The sequence below is a fragment of the Poecilia reticulata genome, chromosome 4, assembly GCF_904066995.2.
Source record: "Poecilia reticulata chromosome 4, P_reticulata-male-v2, whole genome shotgun sequence".
NCBI classification, from domain to species: Eukaryota; Metazoa; Chordata; class Actinopteri; order Cyprinodontiformes; family Poeciliidae; genus Poecilia; species Poecilia reticulata.
In genome coordinates this window covers 31,157,129-31,170,005 of record NC_088833.1, presented here as the reverse complement: position 1 = coordinate 31,170,005, position 12,877 = coordinate 31,157,129, and the positions used below count along the sequence as shown (strand labels likewise).

Genomic DNA, 12,877 nt, shown 5'->3' with positions numbered 1-12,877 from the left:
GCCCTCGAGGACCGACTTTGGACACCCCTGCCTTACACATAGCATGCATGCAGCGACTGCAGAGTGAAAAAACTCTCCTTTAACAGGAAGAAACATGAACAAGGGATTCTTCATCTGCCACCACCAACTGGGGGCTTGAGGAGACAGAGCAGAGACACAAAAGGAAGCTGAAGAACTGATGTAGAAGTGGTTTCTAAGTTAAAAACAAGTACAAAGTAAACAGCAGGAGAGAGAACGTTTTGTTATCTCAGCCAATGTTGTCCTTCAGGAAGGAATCATAGCCAAACAGAATGAATGAAACTCCAGCTTCTATGGGGAGAAAAAATAACTGATAAAACACAAAGTCAACAGTTGAAATAACAGCACATAATTCAAATTGGACAGTAGAAGAAGAAAGTAGCAAAGTGAGGAAAAGTGTTCAGTTTGTGTTCCAGCAGCCTAAACCTGCAGCAGTGTAACTACAGCACTGGCTCAGGATAACATCATCTCTTAGAATGTCCACACACCACATTCCTCCTCTTGTTTTTATCTATCTATCATTTTTAGTCTAACTCATTATTTTTTCAGTAGAAATTGCTGATACATTATTTTTGTTAGATTTATAGACCGATTTACTCAGGTAGACTACCACCCTAAGGAATCCTTCATGCTGTGAGACAGTAGTGCTCACCACATCTCTACTTAGTGCAGCAAGGTAGAGATATAATAAATAAAAGGTCATTCTTTTATTTAAACTCATACTGGTTGACACTGGACAGTGATGTGACAGAAAACATATGGCAAGAGATCAAAGTGTCCAGCATTATTTTTACATGGTAAAATGTTGTCAGTGTTTACCACCTACAGCAGTAAAGTTCAGCATGCTCTGCTATTAAAAACATTATAAATATGACACTGTCACAGAGAACCGCTCTTTATCACCAGGGATGGCACTTTCATGCAAACCCCTCATAAACTCTGTCAGAGTATATGTAAACTTTGGACAGTGACTGTGATGGAAATTTTATATTTACTGCATAATTATACTGCTCATATAAAAAAGTGCAGACAAAAATAAAGAGAAACAAAAAAAATATATGAGGGCAAAACATTACAGCGTGTGTGATTATGTCTGGTAAAAAGTTGTGTGTGACAAAGGCTTAGGGCTAGACTTAGTTTTCATTCGTTTATTATAAAGAGGAGGGTTATTTTATATGGAGGTTAGTACGGAGGTTTATTTTATATACTCCAATTTTGTGAGGGAGTTGAAGAGAGAAGTTGTACACATTGTCCATATCTGTACTTAAGAAGGAAATAAATCTCTTTCTATGTTCATATAGGATGTATGGATCCATCCTCACTTTATGAGTCACGATGGAGCTCAGATATGCTTTTTAAAGGGTGGAGGATTTGAAGTGTGAGTTGGTCAGCTAAAATTGAATTGGGTTTCTGCACATGCAACAGTAAGTGAACAAATTCTAAACTAATATGAAAAGGATATGCATATGCATATTGCAATGTCATATTTTGGCAACACATTGAATAAAGATAAAATGGAAGGGATTTGTATGGTTTCAACCCAATATTAAAGTTAGCATAAATGGGGGAAGGAAGCCAGGGGCGGATCTAGAAAAAAAAAAAAAAAAATAAATATATATATATATATATATATATATATATATATATATATATATAACCCTAACATATCATTCTCACGTTTAGCTTACACAGACCTAACATTGGACTTAATTTACTTGATTTACTTGTTGCAAAAGGTTTTAACTTGCATTCATGTAGCATTGAGGATTAAATATAATTTCTTAATATAGTATAGTTAATTATTTTTATGTCTTTCATACTCCTGCTAATTGATATGAATTACTGGATTGGACAGCACCTATTAAGTCGCTATGTGATTCATTGAGTTATGTCCAGAAAACCATTTCATCCCAATGCAGGACGAGCAGAAATCTGTCACAAAACTATTTGTAGCGCCATCATTTGTTATCAGATATAGCCTATCTATTAAATCAGCTAATCAACCACCGCTGTGCTCAGGCGAAAACTTATTAATAATGACAATATAGACATCAAGCCTGACAGCATAATGTAACAGACTGGATGTTCTGTTTTGGTGTTTTTGCTTCTTTTTTGTGTGGGAAATGTTTGTTTTTTGGTGTTGATTCCTCTGGTCTGTAATCTCTGTTCTGTCTGCTCGTTGAGCTGTTGTCTGTTGGTTGCCATGGCAATAGGTCGTGTAAAGCCGTCACACAGAGTGAGAAAAGGAAGAAGTGGTGTTTGGTTCTTCACCTGTTTATCAGCTTTATTGTGGCGCACTGTCTGCAGCCGCTGCAATTCCTAAAAGTTAAACAAGCCACAAAAACTGAGCTAATCATCAAACTACGGCTCCTACAGCATATTTAAAATAAAACGATTGACCAATATAAGATAAATTTGATCCTTCTTGCATCTTGACAGAACTAACAGAAACAAAATTGTTTATAGATTTGTATCACGGAGAATTTATCAAACATCAGTTTTCTCCTCTTTATTTTAAGTCCTATTTAAACACCTGCTCTTGATGACTTGGTGGGCGGGTTGACCTGTTTTAGTGTTAATAGAACCAAAACACACCGAACTGCGCAGCACATGTTAAGGTTATCAAAGTCAATAGAAGGCCAGCAACAGTTAGGCTAGAATACCTGACCCACTGCTCACTTGTTCAATGTTTTCTTTAAGTTAAAACTTTTTCCTCACCTGTTAAATCTGAAGCCCTTGTTACCTAATTCATAGGGTTGAATTAACCGCTAAATATTGCGTCCATTTTTCAGATTCTTTTCATGACTGTGGTATTTTCTGACCACCCATAATGTTGACTCAATGGACAGCAATGGCGCAGCTGTGGCGCAAGATAAGTCACGTAATGTCCAGTCCAGTAATATATCCATCAATGCTGCTGCCTCGCGCTCTGTCCTTCTCTGCACTTCCCGCTTCTCAGCAGTAGGTGTCAGGTTACGTTGTGTCGCATTCAATGTTGTTGGAAAAAAGAGATTTCTGCGCTTAATGTCCGATTTCCCATAACTATTTGTTGAATTCATAGTCGCCAGCTGGGCTGGCAACAGGGGTGGCAAGGCTCTCATTTGGGGTGGCAACTGCCACCCCATGCCTCCCCAGTAGATCCGCCCCTGGGGGAAGAATAGCAGAGCAAAATAGCACTTTTCATGTCGAGATTGGAGCATGCACTGGTTGAACAAAACATAAAAAAATAATGGGGACACACCAGACAGGCTTATGGATGAAATGGCAGCAGGAGGAATCAATGGAACAAATCCTTAATAGTTGTAAGAAACAGAAAAGATCCAGAGAGAGGATGAGAAGAGAGATGAGGAGCTTTGTGTAGAGGAAATCTCACTCTTTAGAGAGGTTTGCTTGTCAGAGAACTCTTATGCTTCTTAAAGCAAATGAAAGAGCATTTCTGCAGGAAATAGGAGATCTGCAAATGGCTTTTTTATTTTTTAGTGTATTTGAGTGTGTATCTTGGCTTGTTTAAGCTGCCCCATTTTAGGTGTATCTTGGTCCTCAAAGATGGTGGCAGTAATGCAACATTAAGTTTGTGCCAGCTGCACTTGGACAAAAATAAGTAGTTTATTGACAAATGCTCCTGTTGTTTCTCATCATGTTGCTGGTTTCACAGGGTTTCTCATGCTCTATTTGTAAGACTTTGGTTCTTTACTGCCATAGACATAAATTCATTCAAGCTAGTTTGGACTCAGTTTGTTTCTGAAAGTGCTTTTCATTTTAAAACTTGCTGCCTGTCTTTGTTTTAGGTCTATTTCATGAGGAAAAAAATCAACAGTGTGGAACAAATAATTCTTTCTTAATGTTTAGAATTCCCCATGTAATAAATGCATTCAAGATGAAGCTTTTTCAGTGTGAGAATGTGTAACTTTTACCTCCAGCCATGAAGGACAGACCTACTGAAACAAAGAGACTGGTATAAGACCTAAGAATCCCACAATGCACTGCATCAAGCCACTTTCAGTTCTAGCAGGAATAGGGGGAGTTTGTGTGAATATGTGACATCATCATGTTAGCAGTATCACCTGTGGCGGCTCTTGCTTTAGAGAGGTCCTCCCTGCTACCTTGGAGGGGACGTCCTACTGCATAAAATTGCAGTCTGTTGCCTAGAGTAACTTCAGACTATTGTTATTGTTCCCAGTGTCAATATTCGGTTCAAAGGAGCAAACGTTGATCCTGTCTTATTCATAATTCTGCAAAAGGAACCTTTGAATTATAGATTGCCCAAAAACAGGCATTGTCTGATTCAGCCGCTCACTGAGCTGCAACAAATCATCCTTAAAATGTGATAAGTTTGGGTTTTCTCAAAAGCTAAACAGTAGCTAAGGTAAGTTATTATTGATTGAACTGTTTCCCAAATAGCTTTCCCTCTGTCTGTGTTATGGTCAGCCCTAGGAAATTGTTGCCCTAAACAAATAATATTATTTATGGTACATACAGTATATGTCAGACTAAAAAGAGATAGTTTAAAACAGTAAAATACTATAGTGATTCACTGAAGCTATTGCTTCTAGAGCTATGTCTGTTTAAGCCACCGTGTCTTGAGGGGCAACATGATGTAAATCTGCTGTTTTGGTATCCAAAAATACAAAATTAGATCCATCACTGTGGTGAGAGATAAAACATATCCAAAGGATATTTATTGTTAATTGTGCAAATTATTCAATAAAACATTACTTTCACAAAATAATGTTTTATATTGCTGTCATCTTAATTGTAACTTGACATGTTCAATGAAATAGAAATAAATAAATCATTAATTCTGCTTTGCATTATATCCCTGTTCTAATTTTATCTCTTTTTCAAAATGCTTCAACACAAATCTTCTCTCAGCATCAGATTCAGACTAGACTGTAATATTACTATATATTATTCTCTGAGTTCATATGTTGGTGTTTTTGTGTGTTTTGATTTATTAGTTGAAAAATCACCTGGCCTCATTTCCAAATTCCTCTTAAAGAAATCTGCTTTATCAACATACGCAGTTCATACTAAATATTGCATAATTTTATTCAATTTATTCTTTATTGCATGTTTTTACCGTTTCGCCTTTTGGGAGTGTATCAGTTTCATTATTCTCTCCCTTCTGAAGCTGCTGCCCCTGCGACCCGACCCCGGATAAGCGGAAGAAAATGGATGGATGGATGGATGGATGGATGGATGGATGGATGGATGGATGGATGGATGGATGGATGGATGGATGGATGGATGGATGGATGGATGGATGGATGGATGGATGGATGGATGGATGGATGGATGGATGGATGGATGGATACTTACTTAGTAGTTGAGTGTTATTTGCTTCTTTTTTTTGTTGATTAAAGTAGCTTAACTGGAAATTCTTTTTGTTACATTTACATCTCGGAGAGAAGTTGTGTGTGCTTATTTCACGTGTTTGTGTGCTTTTTCCGCTATTTATTGAATACATAATCAACTTTGATTTATTTGCAGGTTTAGTAAAAACAAAAAAAAAGAAAGTACACCTCTGGCCAATAGTAGGGTTTTAAAATATAAATCATTATCTGTCCTCAGCAATACCAATTCATCAATTCCTGAATTGTAACTACCAAGCCCACAGGTTGTGGACAATCAGTTTAGCCTCGCCATTTCATTTGACTTAGTGAGGCAGATATTTTACTTTAACTTCAAATCCTTGCTGCTTTTGACCCCAAGCAAAGATCAATTGCTCACTGGAACATTTAATGTTCCACAGTGGACATCTCATATTTAGAGTGTGCTTAAGCAACGTCGATAGAGCTTTGTCTAGGGCTAAAATGAAAACATTAATCCTGAGGCGGACCTGCATGATGCAGTGGATATTGGCGCAACAAAACTAAAGCACACACTTAATTCTTTTGCAGGTGATCCAGCCTCTTATGTCGCTATAAATTGTCTCCCATCACAGAGTCAAACAAATAGAGCTCTAAGTCAAATAAATAAAATAAGTATCAAGGTTGGAAATTCTGAAGCAATGACCGTCAGTGCTTTGTAAACGAGCTCTTAAGTTGTGAGTCACTACTGTGAAATTCCCTCTTGAGTCTGCTTTGTCTATATTTGCACATACTTTTGTTGTTCAAAATGATTTTTTGTTTCATATTACATTTGGTGAAAAAACTATTTATTCCTTGAAGAGATCCAGAACAGCAAGCAGATGTTGCATTTGAGCTTCTAAATATTATGTGAAGGCTCAGATTCCTTCGACTGTCAAAGTTACAGGTTGACCCTGATGTTCCAGGCAGTTATTTCTTTTTAAATCCCCTTTATGGCTGAAAGGAAAGAAGTGATGTTTTTGAACTTGCAACAATATTAAAATCTGTTTGAATTCAAATGTTTCAATGCTGAAGAAATGAATGCTGCTTTTATCTGGCTTAGCATAGAAATGTCAGGGATGCCGTTTGTAAAATGAAAGGCAATAAAATACATCGGCAAAACACACTGAACATCTTTTACCATTTGAAAGACATGAAATTGCATTTCTGCTCCAATAAGAGCTGTTAGTCAGAGCCTGGAATCATCTGGAACATAATGCATCTCTTCCATTCATATTGTGATATAGAGTTCAGAAAGTTTTATTATGTGGCTTAACTCCCTTTAAGAACTGACTGGTTCATGTTGAGTGATTGACATGGATTAGCTGAAGAAAAATTTAAAAAGGATCTGGAATTTTCCAAACATTTTTCACCTTTTCTCACATTACTTTAAACATCAATGTATTATTTTGAGAGTTTGTGACAGACCAAAACATCCATCAGTCCATTTCTTATATCTGCTTAACTTTACATTGGTGCCATTCTCTAGAGGTAGCTGGGGGACAAAAGGTTTATTGTCTAGTTCTGAACTAGGCAATGATGCACAAGGCTAAAACAAAATGCACAGTGCATAACTTAAGTGTAAGCTATAAACCTAGCTTAATCCATCTTTACTGTCACTGGAGTATAAAAAAAACCCTATTTCAAATAAACAACACTCAGCCTGGCTGCCCATAATTCTTCTAACACAATACACTTTGCCCAAGTTCAGTTTAAATAAAGTTCTATACACATACCAAACATTTTTAGAACAAATTTTTTAGTAGCCCTCATAAAATGTATCAAGGAGAAAAACCGATTCAATCCACATAAAAAGCCTAATCTTAGATTGCCAGGAATAAAACATTGCAGTAAGTTCTAAAGCAGATGTGTCAGAAGCTTCAGCAGCATAGTTCCTAACAATCCAGAGCCGGGCTTCAGACTTACAGAAGTACTTGTATTTTCCTGCTTTAGAACTGTTCCAACGTACAAGCAACGCTTCAAGGCACTTGGCCACTTAAAACAATTGATCCTTTTAAAGAAGGTGGTGGTCTGATGCTTTCAAAGTGTGTCTGTCTCCAGAGAAGTAGTCACAGGAGATGATTGCTTATAAAGAGTTGACAAAATAGGCCCCGGAGCTGTCAATCAGCCTGGGCTCCAGCTGTGCATCTTTGCAGCAGACCTGAAGGAGGCGGAAAGTATAAAGAGAAACAGAAAATATATAAATATATATTTCCTTATCCAGCCAGTTTATTTTATTGACTGTTCTCCTTGAGCTTCCAAAGGCTAGGGGACAGAGAGGTCCCTGGGGAGGTTAAAGAAAGGCCTACATGTATGCTGGAGAGACAAAGCGCATCAAAAGGAAGAGGAGAGAAGATAGAGAGAGACGAAACATGACAGAGGCAGAGAAGTCATCGCAAGGTGTCTCTGAGCTGTCAATCACGGCAGAAAAGCCGATAAGTTGCTCTGAAGTAAGCTGCAGAGTGAGAAGTGGAATGGAAATGAGGAGCAACTGCTTCCTGCGGCAAACAAACAACCTCTAAATCTTTCAAATGGAGTTACTGAATTGAAACAGACTGATGATACATTTTAGGTCTGTGCAGGGCAGAGGAAGAACAGCTAATAGTTAGAAAGATGGAAACCACAAAAACTGAGAAAATAAGGAGAACAGAGTATTTCACTTTGACTGTCAAATATATTTTGGGGATATTTTATTCCCTTTTTTCCAGAATTCTGCAGCTAATTTTTTTTCACAATTGTCTTAAATGAGTAAATATATTATTCTGCAATGCAAGAAGAGACGTCCAGTTGGATCGTGATGAAAATAAATGTCTGAATATAAGCTTAGGGAATTTTAGAGGTTTACGTTAACCTGTAAGATACATCTTATTCATAAAACTATTCCATCCTGCTTTATTTTTGATGCACTTCAGCAAAAACAAAACAGCTGACCAAACATAGAGAATAGGTCTATAAAACCTATTCCTGTTACCACACAGGAGCTGCAGAAAACTGAACGTATAACAAGTACAAACAAAGGATAAAAGATTAGCAGACTGATGATAAACTCACACTGGATTACAACCATGGAGAAAAGATCAAGAAATGGAGCATCAACAGATGGAGCCTGCAGCTGCAGCTCTTCTCACATTTTGGGAGTGAAAAGCTCAAAAGTCTCCTCTGGATTTATAAAATGTCTTTGGGTCAAAGGTCAGCTGATTCAGGACCCATGAGGCAAGTAAAGGAGAAGCAGTTCAGACAAATAAGAACGGGTAAGAAGATTATGAGATTTTTAAAATGGGTTTAACTGAACAGGTTTAAGCTAAACGTGGACCTAGTGCTCTCGTTTGCTAGTACCACTTTAACATCTTGGTAACTGAACTAAAGGCTAATTTCAATCAAATGAGAGTTACAGAAATACAGGCATGAGGTGATAAAAGTGTATTTTTCAATGAGTTACATGACATTCATGGCTTAAAACCAAATTAAAATTTCATCTGTTTTCCAAAGTGAGATGACTTTTATTTGGAATTAGTGAACATTAACAAAAACATTACTTCACATTTCTCCAAACCTTTACCGAGTGAACAAAAAAAATGTTGATTTGCACAAGAATATAGAAGTTCCAGAAAAAAAATGACACATCTTTTAGTGACCCAGTGACAGGATATTGGAACTATGCATAAATTTGTTAAATCATTCACAATTTCTTTTAGAGGTTAAATTTTAAACTTAGCTCTGTGTTGTGCTCACAGGACATCTGGCGGTGTGCCCCCTTTACAGCATGTGATGTGATGAGGCTAACATGCAGAGCGCTTCAGATGGCGTCTGTGATTATTTCCTAAACTCTGCGTGGCGACTTGGTAAAAAGACAAAAATCATTTTAGAATACCTGCAGAACGTCCCAGCCTGTTTTTAGACTGTCATCAGTCGAAATTAAGAGTTGGATTTTAGTTTTTCAATAGATAAATACATAATTAATGTTTTCTTTGCAACAGGTATTTCAAATATTCAAAATATTCATCTATGAAAGGATTTTTTCTGAAAAGAAAGTCTTTCAGGTCAACCTTAATGTTTATATACTATGTGCAAATTTCCCTAGTTTCACTGTTAAGTTGTTTTATTTATTTTTTTTATCTAGTGTTATTGTAAATGCTGCTGTGCAAATTCATACCTCATTAAATAACTTTATTAATCATTGCAGAGTTGTTAGTGAAAAGAAATACACAACTAGGTGGTAATAATCTACTTAAAGATTGATCAATATGACTTAACATAATAATGGTTCTCCATTATGAGTATATTTTTATGACAAATAATTAAATTGCTTTGCCATTTAGGGGCAGTACACACTCTGTATTGACGTCCATTAGTGTAAAAACCAAGTCGATGCACAATGTTACATCCTGACCTTTATCCTATTCATGGGCCAATATACTGCGCAGAAGATCGGTGGGCAGTAATTATAGGCTTATCGAATGTACTATACACAGGTCATTTAGCTTCTCCATTCTTTGCTTAATTGATTTAAATTCAGAGGGGCATAAAACATGGCCTCCTTGCTGTCTTTAAGACGTCGATTTGGGATCATTGTAAGAAGGATTACAGATCAACATTTAAGGACTCGTTTCAATATTTAGAGATCCAATTAATGAGAAATGTTTGGCTGCCACTGATTGAGTAGGATACTGTGGCACTTTGAAGGAATGCTAGTATTTAATCTTGCCCTGTTTATAGATAAGGTCCTCATTAGATCTGTGACGGTCTTTAGTAATACTTTGGAAACATAAACAATTTGTACCAGGTACGCTAATGAAGGTCTGCACTGATACAGTCTGAACAATTCAGGTTGAAAAATGTGACTGACGGAGTTTTTTGAATTTGCATATAAGTATGCATCATATACATCATGCTGTTAGATTATGTTATTACCAAAAATGCGAACTACATTATGACGTAATGTCGTGGAAACAAATAAGTTGGATGAGGTCAGGGGATGGAAAACAGAAAAGAAGTACTTTGATATGGAAGATGGAAATGTTGCATTCTGCTGAGGATGAAGCTCTCCTGGGGAGCCTAATCTAATGAGGTCCTCCAGCAGGGGGTCGGCCCCTGGGTGCTGACAGACACCATGAGGAATGGGAACATGTTCAGTGTCTGCTTGACACATAATTAAAATTGAAATGCTCATTGAAGGGACACTCACCTTTACATAGTCGCTTCAAGTTCAAGTTTCACTGTCGAGAGTTTCTGAGCAAATCTTACAAGTTTACGTTTGATTATTTGCCTCTGATTGTTTTTCAGAGGCAAATAATCTTAGACGGTCAATGTATTTTAGAAATACATTGACCGTATTTGTATTAGACATTCTTTAGGTATCTGTTTTATTTTGTTAAACTCAACTGTCAATCTTATGTTTAAACCAAAACAATGTGAATCTACCAAATGCAAATGTTAGGCCAAAAAAATATTTAATTCTATCTGGGACAGATCACATAACTTAAATCTGCTGAACGTAACTTATTTTATAGAATATGTTTTTTACATATTTGTTAAAACTCTCACCACGTCATAAGAGTTTATTATGAGACAGATAAGAACGAACCACGTTTTGATATATTGTGGAGCTGCTTGCAGCAAAACGAGCCGCTTTTATGGAAACGCAAGACAAATAAATAAAGAGAGACCTTATTAGGTGTAGAACAATAGCTACCTTAAATGTGTTGCAATGAACAATGAACAGCTTGGGCTGCATGAATTATGGTGAACTAAAAGTGCCACAATTCAATAAAAGTTATGGTAAATGGCTTTGTATAAATGACTTATATAAGTATTGCTTCATCAAGTCCAGAGGACCTCACAATGCTTTATATTACAGTCATTCACCCATACACTCACATGGTGGTGAGGTACTGGATAGTAGCCACAGCTGCCCTGGGGCTGCCAGACACTAGAGGAGCCGGGTGGAACAGAGATGGAACCAGCAACCTGCCAATTGTGGGGCGAACGAACACCTACCACCATCTCACCTTATATGTCTACATGTACATTTTTTTTTCAAGATTTATGTATCAAATACATGTAATCAGCTTTAAAAAATAAATGAAAACATCTTATTTCCTTATATTATTTGTAATGATCATGAAATTATTGCATTAACAATCACGTCTTTAACATGAAAATATGAATGATTTTCTATCATCTGTGGGATGTCATGAATGGGACCTTTTGCCACAATTAATGTTTCCAATCAACAAACTAAGTGTGTTATAAAGCAAAGATAACCAAAGTAAACATAAAATGCAGTTTTCAAATAATTTCTTATTAAATGAAAATAGCCATCCACACAACCTGAGCTGATATAAAAAAGTAATCATCATTTTAGACTCTATTTGGTTACTGCAACCTTTGGCTATAGTAACTGACATCAAGCTTTCAATAGGCTGTGAATAAGTTTCATCCTTCTGTTCTTCACAAAATTGTTTAAATTCAGCAACATTGGTAGGTTTCACACATGAAGAGCACGTATATGTCTCACAGCATCTCAGTTAGGCTCCTCCCACTCCTTCATTTTTCTCCTGTTGAGTCAAAGCTGCTCATCTCCTAGTGCACAGCAAAGTCCTTATGCTTTAGTCTCATGGCCTCACATTGTCCTTCAGGATTTCCTGCTGAACAGAAGAATTTGTCATAGCATACATCAGCCAGGTCCTACAGCAAATCATTTGATAATGACCTCGACCTTAATTGAATCAGGCTGTTTTTATCTATCAGAATACATTCAATGATGTGAAATATTTAAATGTCACAAAATATATGGAAAAATCACAGTACACAGCAAATTCAAAAGTGTTAAATGTTTTGGTGTTAGTAGACTTTGTGCAAAAGCAGAGTTAATTTTACACTTATAGAGTCACATTCTGTTTATGTAACTCTGCAGTGGATACTATTGGTAGTTAAAATCCAGTGTTAAAACAAAGTGTTTCCTAATCTAGAGCTGTTAAAATAGAATCAATAACTCTTGACTTCTTAACTCTGAACTCCACCAGCGGCTCTAACACTGAAGGAGTTAATTCACTGACTCCGCCCCAGAATCACAGATTCCCACCGAAGCGAAGCGACAGCAGCCAAGTCATTTCAGGACTATTTACTTTCCACCTGTCTGAGGTGTTTACTGCGCTTGATAAGTCATTTTTTTCTGAGATGGTTTATAACTATTATTTTGAGTTGAGCTCAACCTGTATGATAGACGTCACGTTGGCCACACGGCTCGGTGTTAGCATTTTTAGCTTAGCATGCCGAATGTTAGCGGAGTATAAGTGTTGAAAAAAATCGAGCCAGTGAACATTTAATCAAATTATTGGCTAATTTGAACAAATCCATAATAATCTGGAGTGTGTTTTTTCATGATATTGAACGTTTACATGCATATTGGTCAGATTTATCAACCTTTCTGATCGATCCTTTGAAAAATATAAAAGGCTTTTTCACGATGAGAACATTATTCCCACTGTTGTGTCTTCTTATACGTTTTG

The 12,877-nt window shown here is 36.8% G+C and overlaps 1 long non-coding RNA gene across 2 annotated transcripts in view; it reads right to left on the bottom strand.

Annotated features, from left to right (window-relative positions):
• Window positions 1–1,683: 1,683 nt before the first annotated feature.
• The window catches only part of LOC103464028 (uncharacterized), a 30,810-nt gene continuing 19,616 nt past the window's right edge, over window positions 1,684–12,877 (bottom strand). Inside the window, exon 3 of one of the 2 annotated variants that reach the window (XR_014087379.1) lies at window positions 1,684–12,013. This is a non-coding gene — a long non-coding RNA (uncharacterized LOC103464028). The remainder of the gene's footprint in view (window positions 12,014–12,877) is intronic. The other variant, XR_533577.3, reaches the window with a different exon arrangement.